Source organism: Apium graveolens, chromosome 9 (genome assembly GCF_009905375.1).
Source record: "Apium graveolens cultivar Ventura chromosome 9, ASM990537v1, whole genome shotgun sequence".
Lineage (NCBI taxonomy): Eukaryota > Viridiplantae > Streptophyta > Magnoliopsida > Apiales > Apiaceae > Apium > Apium graveolens.
This window is the reverse complement of record NC_133655.1, coordinates 211,695,309-211,703,318: the sequence shown is the minus strand read 5'-3', so window position 1 is coordinate 211,703,318 and position 8,010 is coordinate 211,695,309.

The window sequence follows — 8,010 nt, the reverse complement described above, 5'->3', positions numbered from 1 at the left end:
ATCACCCATATGGCATCATGGTTGGCTTTCGTCCTTGGTAAACCGACAACAAAATCCATGGCTATTTGTTCCCATTTCCATTCGGGAATCTCCGGGGGTCGTAAAAGTCCACTGGGTCTCTGGTGCTCTGCCTTTACTCTTTGGCAAGTCAAACATTTGCTTACCCATTCTGCTACGTCCCTGTTCATGTTGGGCCACCAGTAATACTCCTTCAAATCCCTATACATCTTGGTGCTTCCCGGGTGAATGGAATACCTTGAACTATGGTTTTCATCCAAAATCTCGTCTTTAAGCTCTTGAACGTTCGGAACCCAAATCCGGTAGGAGTACCTCATTATCCCTTTATCATCTCTCTCAGTATGGATCTCTTCTCCCGTCATTGACTCTCTGCCTTCATTCATTACTTTCTCTTGGCACAATCTAATCTTTTCCAATAACTCTGGCTGCATCGAGATCTCAAATAGCTTTTCAGTCCCGGCTCCGATTACCTTTACTTCTATTTCCATTCTCTCAAAATCCCTTATCAATTCCTCCGAAGTCATTATCATTTTGAGTCTTTCCTTCCTGCTAAGGGCGTCAGCCACCACATTGGCTTTCCCTGGATGATAGAGAATCTCACAATCATAGTCCTTGATTAGTTCTAACCATCTCCTCTGGCGCATGTTGAGCTCTTTCTGCGTAAATATGTACTTGAGGCTCTTATGGTCTGTGAAAATCTCGCACTTCTCTCTGTACAAGTAGTGCCTCCAAATTTTTAAGGCAAAAACTATTGCCGTGAGCTCAAGGTCATGAGTAGGATATCTAATCTCGTATTCCTTCAATTGTCTTGACGCATACGCAATCACCTTACCGTGCTGCATAAGCACACACCCTAATCCTTTGTGCGACGTGTCACTATATATCACAAAATCTCCTTTTCCGTCTGGCAATGCCAACACTGGGGCCGTTACCAACCTTTTCTTTAATTCCTGAAAACTGTTCTCGCATTTTTCCATCCATTCAAACTTCTCTGTCTTACGAGTAAGTCATGTCAAAGGGGCTGCGATCTTCGCAAAGTCCTGTACAAATCTACGATAGTAGCCGGCCAATCCTATGAAACTCCTTACCTCTGTGGGTGTGGTTGGCCTTTCCCAATTTGAGACCGCCTCTATCTTGGAGGGGTCGACCAATACTCCTTCTTTATTGATCACATGTCCTAAAAACTGTACTTCATTCCGCCAGAATTCACACTTCGAGAATTTGGCATATAACTGTTCCTCTCTGAGTATTCCTAGAGCTATCCTCAAATGCTCTACATGTTCTGCCTCAGTCCTTGAGTAGATTAAAATATCATCGATAAAAACTATCACACACTTGTCCAAGTACTTCTTAAATACTCTGTTCATTAAATCCATGAAAGCCGCTGGGGCGTTGGTTAATCCAAAGGACATTACCAAGAACTCATAGTGCCCATACCTGGTACGGAACGCGGTCTTGGGAATATCTTCGGGTTTAATCTTTAGTTGGTGATATCCAGTTCTCAGGTCAATCTTGGAAAAATAAACAGCATCCTTTAGCTGGTCGAACAGATCATCTATTCTAGGTAACGGGTACATGTTCTTTATGGTTAGCTTGTTCAACTCTCGGTAGTCGATGCACAGCCTCATGCTCCCATCTTTCTTCTTAACAAATAACACTGGTGCTCTCCACGTAGACACACTGGGTCTTATCATACCCTTATCCAAAAGTTCCTGTAATTGGGTAGCTAATTCCTTCATTTCTAATGGGGCTAACCGGTAAGGTGCTTTTGAAACTGGCGCCGTCCCTGGGGCCAACTCAATAGCAAATTCAATCACTCTATCGGGTGGTAATCCCGGAAGGTCTTGTGGGAATACATCTTCAAATTCGTTGACTACCGGAATATCTTGTAAGTTGGGCACCTCCTTCTGCGTGTCCACCACATAGGCTAGGTAAGCCTCATTTCCTTTTCTTAGCATCCTTTTGGCCTGGGCCATAGTCAAAAATTTCTGCGTCTGCCTTTTTCCTCTAAATATGACTTCTTTCTTTCCTGGGATATTCAACTTAACTTTCTTCCCCTTACAGTCTATCTGAGCATCATTGCTAGATAGCCAGTCCATTCCCAAAATTACATCAAACTCCCCTAATTTAAAAGGAATCGGATCAACACTAAAAGATTGTTCCCCTATGCCTAACTCACAGGCGGGGTAAATCTGGTTAACAGGAATAACTTCATGATTGGCTATTTCTACTTGTAAGGGTTCTATCAAGGGTTCAGCCTTAAGTCTTAATTTATGCGCAAAGTCTCTTGATATAAAAGATTTAGTTGCTCCCGAATCAAATAAAACATTTGCACTAGCTGAATTTAGAAAAAGGGTACCTGCTATGACATCTGAGTCTTTCATTGCATCCTGGACTATCATGTTGAAAGTCCTCGCAGTAGTGGCTTATTAGAAGCAGCCCTGCTTGCTCCTGAAGCTGCTGGTTTATTCCCTGGGCATTCCCTCCTCATTTGGCCTGGTCTTCCACACTGATAACAGATGGTGGTCGGGCTGACACTAGGGGGTTGCGAAGTACACTTGTTAGAATAGTGACCCTCTCGACCACACTTAAAGCAGGTTACTGGCTTCCCTTTACATTCCTCATAATGCATCCTACCACAAGCGTTACAGGCTGGTAATGGGGGTCCAGACTGGTTGGAATAGGACCTTCCTGACTTCTGGCCGCTCTGGCTCATATTCACACCTATTGGCCGCTTAAACCCAGTACTCTTTCCCGGTAGGGACACTGCTCCTCGATTAAATCTAGTTGAGAAGCTCCCTCCTGCGGAACCTCTGCCCATGCTAATGCTTTTCCTCTTTATTCCTTTCTTCTCTCTTTCCTTCTGCATCTGTTCACTTCCGGCTTCTGCAATTGTTGCCTTTTGCACCAGGGTGGCATAATCAGTAAGCTCAAGGATTGCCACCCTATTTTGAATCCACGGTTTCAGTCCCTGCTGAAACCTTCTAGCTTTCTTTTCCTCGGTGCTCACAAACTCCGGCACAAACCTTGATAACTCAGTAAATTTTGCTTCGTACTCTGCTACGGATAAATTATTCTGCTTTAGCTCCAAGAACTTGAGCTCCATCTGGTTCTCCATAAACCTCGGGAAATACTTTCCCAAAAACAACTGACTGAACCTCTCCCAGGTTATGATAGCATCTGTCTCCATGTTTTTCTGGGCCTCCCACCAGTAGTTGGCCTCTCCTTTCAGAAGGTAGGTAGCAAATACAGTCTTCTGTGCCTCATCGGTACTCAGAATCTCAAAGGATTTCTCTATTTCCTTTAGCCATGCTCTTGCCTCAACTAGGTCGGCTGATCCGTGGAACTCAGGGGGCTTAAGGGACTTGAAAGCCCTGAAAGAGTTCGCCACATCATTGTTATTTCCTTGAGGGGGTGGGTTGGGTTGACGTTCCAAGTTCTGCCTTAGTAGTTGCATTAACTGTCCTATGGGATCCATGTCTGGGTTTGGTACTGGTTGCTCAACCTCAGTTTCTCTTTCTTCAGCCTCTATCTCAAATCCTTCAACATCATATATTTCCTCCTCCTCTTCATACAGGGAGTCATCATGTTCAACATAATCATCGTCTTCCTCTTCACTGTGTTCTTGGTTCTTACCGTCCTGGTTATGGCTTCCCTGGTCCTCGGATCTAGGGTTCTCCCTAGTTCCAATCTTTCTTGGCGGCATGATATTGATAAAAAATTTTTTGGGAAATTCAACATTAGGTCACAATCATACACAAAATTGTGCCTTGCACAGTTCTATAATGGGGAGAATGTATCTCACAATTCTAGTATTTTATGACAGTTCTAATAAGAAGTGCAGTAATAATAATGATAAAAATAGTGATCTCGTCACTAAGGAACTGAACTGAAAGGAAACAAATATATACATAATGCGAGAAATACATAGTTTAATCTGGTCAAAAGTACAGCAGTGCTACAGCCATCTGCCCAAAAGTGATACACAAGAGTCTATCTGTCTAGTCAGAGAAAGGGATGCTATATACAAGTCAACTATCCCGGAAAATTGGCTCTTACTATGGCCTCGACTCACTAGACGACTAGATTATCCCATCACCGGTCCTGAATCACACACCAGAGTGGGTCAGCTCCCATACTCTTTTCATCGCACGACGGAAGATGTAGTCGGCATGCCGCCTGGAGATCCTACCATGCATGTCCCCCTGGAGCGATCGGAGTCTCGCTCGGGCCATGAGCTCTATCCCCGTCAGCTCCCTCCTCAAGGATCGGGGTATAGTAGCCCTAGTCTCATAAGCTCGGGCACGCCTACCCGCTCTCTCCGCATCCAACTCCCTCCTGACCTCATCTAGCCGGGCCTCAACAACAACCACTCGGGTCCTCAGTACATCCTGAACATAGCCGTGAGCTAACAAAAACTGCCTATGGGCAGGGTCGAGAGGTGGTGAATCCGGAGCCGCTAGGGGTGCCTCATCGGTCTGCCTAGGCTCGAGAGTATGGGTCTCTGAGCTGTCATCATAGGGGCTCCAAGATAGTGGTGGAGGGGTAGGAGCTCTGACCACCGGGAGTGAGGGTAAATGGGTACCAGTGTACTCTACCATAGCTCCGACATGCTCCTCAGCTACTAGGACCTCCTCCGGGTCCTCCTCATCTGAAATCGCAACAACCTCCGTCTCTGACTCCTCTGAGGAGTCCTCCATCTCAGGCTCCTCCTGATCCTCGGCATCTAGCAGTGCCTTATCATGCTCACGCTCGAACATCTCTGGGTCCTCTATCTCTTGTGCCTACACATTAAACGAGCTAAGTTACTATCATGATACTTATAAGGGTTCCCGTAAGGGTTTTAACTGTCAGTGCTACTTTAAGTAGTCCGACTACGAACTTGGCAAGAGTTCTTATTATCTTTGTGAGTTTATTATTATATCGTCGCATCATCTCTGAGGTTTATAACGCTTGGCTCTGATACCATTTCTGTAACACCCCCAGATCCGGGGTCGGGGATCCGGGTCGTCACGGTCTTTCTTTCCACAATATCACTTAACTTAATTAATAATAAATAACCTCATGCTGTGACCCCACACTAACACACACCACAACCTGTTATAGTCTCAGAGATGAAATTGAAATAAGTACAAGTCCTTGAATCCACAATTTAAAAGTTATTACAACCCAAAATGATTACTTGATAAGTTTACAGTTAATTGCCATTATCTGCCACAAGTTATAATTATACATAATTGGTTCCCAAAAGTAGAATGCCTGATCTACCAATAAATCTACCTCTGCAGCTATAGCAGCTATAATATCAACGGGAAGACGCGGGACGCTTCCCACGTGCTTGCGTTGGGTCTGCTTGAGTCTAGCCATCTTTCCTAACTGTTGTTGTGTGATGAAGAAATGAAGCAAGAGTGAGCATTACAGCTCGCAAGATAATATATAGTGTAGACAATAATGCAAGTATCTAAATGGATAACTTACTAGAACCCTTTATCAAGTGTAAGGTAATTACTTACTGGATATAAGCTTGAAGGAAGATGAAGTTACCAATTACTTCACTATACTTATACCATTTTATAAAACTACTTGAACTACCACTGTTCAAAGTATTATAGGTTTCAAAAGGTCATCCCATAGATGAGACCACAAGTTAAGACTTGAATAGATTCAATCTTTGAAATAATATTGAATGAAATGAAGTTACGAGATACTTTATTTAGTCCCGATATATATATCCACATATATATCTCTTATACATTTCCTGGAAACCTCTGTTATGTAAAGTATGAACAGAGTTTGTAACATCCAATGAATTTTGGAAAGGAAAAGAATTTTGGCATAAACCCGATATCTTGCTGATCAGGCAAAGATACCAATAAGTAACCTTTTCTACTGTAGGCGAGGGGTAATGGTTCGTTCGCGAAACGCCGTTACTTAAAACGATCGTTTCTCCTAAACCGTACATCGGATTCAAGCGAACCACATATCAAAACGAAGCTCGTAACATGAACTATCTAATCATGGCAATGGTCAAAACCTAACAGTTAGTTTTCGGGTCCTGATGTTAAGAACAAAATAGTCTAAAGTAAATCGGACATTACGACAGCTATGTTTACGCGATTACCAAATTTTATCCTACTCCAAATCAACTACAAATCAACCACAATTAAATCATAAAACCAAACTCCATCCATACAATACTACAACAGCCCCAACAACTCAATATTTCCAAATTTATACTACTTCCCAAACATGAACTAAAAGCTTACTTAAGTTCTTTAACTAATCAACAAGATTTACAACTCCCAACACATCACAAAACCAACACATCTCTAAATACACAATAATCAAGCTTCTCATGAACCATACCAAACACAAAAACTCTAAATATATAAAAGTAGGGCTAGGGTATGAGATTATACCTTCCTTGGTGAGTAAAAGTAACTAAGGAGCTTGGAATCACCCTTGAAAGTCCTTACCAAAGCTTAATCTAAAGAAAAACTCAAGAACAAAATTTCAAGTTCTTGAAAAACACTATTCACCCTCTTCTTCCATGAATTTTAGGAAGAGATTGTGAAAGAATTTGAAGCTTAAACTTATAGGATATCTATATCTATGCACAAGGAACCTTAGATAATTACCTCACTAATTAATGAAGCTTGGAACTTGGATTTGGGTTTTTCTTTTCTTGCAAAATGGAAAGGGGCGGAGAGCTTTGTTCTCCAAAATAAAAGTCAACTTTGTATTTTTGGTGTTATCATTTGTTTGTTGGTTGTTTTTGCTTTTGTTTTAATTAATTACCTTTTAACCATGGTGATTTTTGTGTGGCTTGAAATCAACCACACTTCCTTCCCTTTTTGGTCATGTTTAGGTCATCAATCTTATGTCATCTTCCCATGCTTGTCCTCTTCTTATTGGTTTGATGACATCATCCTCACTAACCTCTTTGATTAGCTCCTAATTACTTGGCTAATGACCGCTGATCTGTTATACGGTTCGCTTAACTTTCATTTTCGTTTATCGTTTATCGTTTGAGGGATCATACCCGGGATCTTATTACTTGGGTTTCTTTAACCTTTCTCAATACATTATATTCCTTTTATGATCCTCTCTAATAATCCTTGAATTTTAAATCCTTTTTATCCTGTTACCTTATACTCAATTCTTTCGGTATCTGGTGGATTTTCTGGAAAAAAATCAAAGTGTTCGAATTTGGATTCTGACGATCTTTACATACACTTATATATCATATAGAGTACTGATAAGATCTCAGAATAACAATAAAAGAACCCTTACATATTGTGGCATGAAAGTTTTCTTATTCAGCATAATCAGCAAAAACACTATTCATAAGGGTTACAAAAAAGTTCAAAATTTTGGGGTTATTACAGTTATAGTTGTCTCAGTGGGGATGCTGGTTTGCTTCGTTGGAGACGGAGCTGTGGGTTCACTCCAAGTTCCTTCCTTATTTGGTGCATTGAGTGCAGTTTCTCCCTTTATACTCGTATAATCCTTATACTCCAGGGATTGGGCTAAGAGAGTTTGAGTTGTGTTTATTGGCTCTAGAGGGTGGTTATGAATTTGTAGGAAAATAAAATCACTGCCTCCTATAACTATTTACTCTTAGATAAGTTGTGTGTGGAAGTCACCAAGGTGAAATGAATCAATATCAACTAATCATAATAAGTAGTACTCATAGAAGACTCATTCATACATGTGAAGTCTGGCCTGTAAATACAGGTTCTTGGTCAACATCCATAGGTTGAGCCTCAGGGTTAGGATGTGGATCAGCTTCATGTTTAGATTCAGCTTTTGTAGCATTTTCATTTCCAGCATTAGGTTCTTGATCATCTTCAGGATCAGAAACAGGTTCTGGAGCAATGAAAGAAAAGTACTCTTGAATGAAGTCCGTCAAATGAATGGGGTTGTTGTTGGCATAAGGAGTTTGTCTGAGTAGCTTACCCACCATTTTTTAGGACAAGAATTGTGAATCTT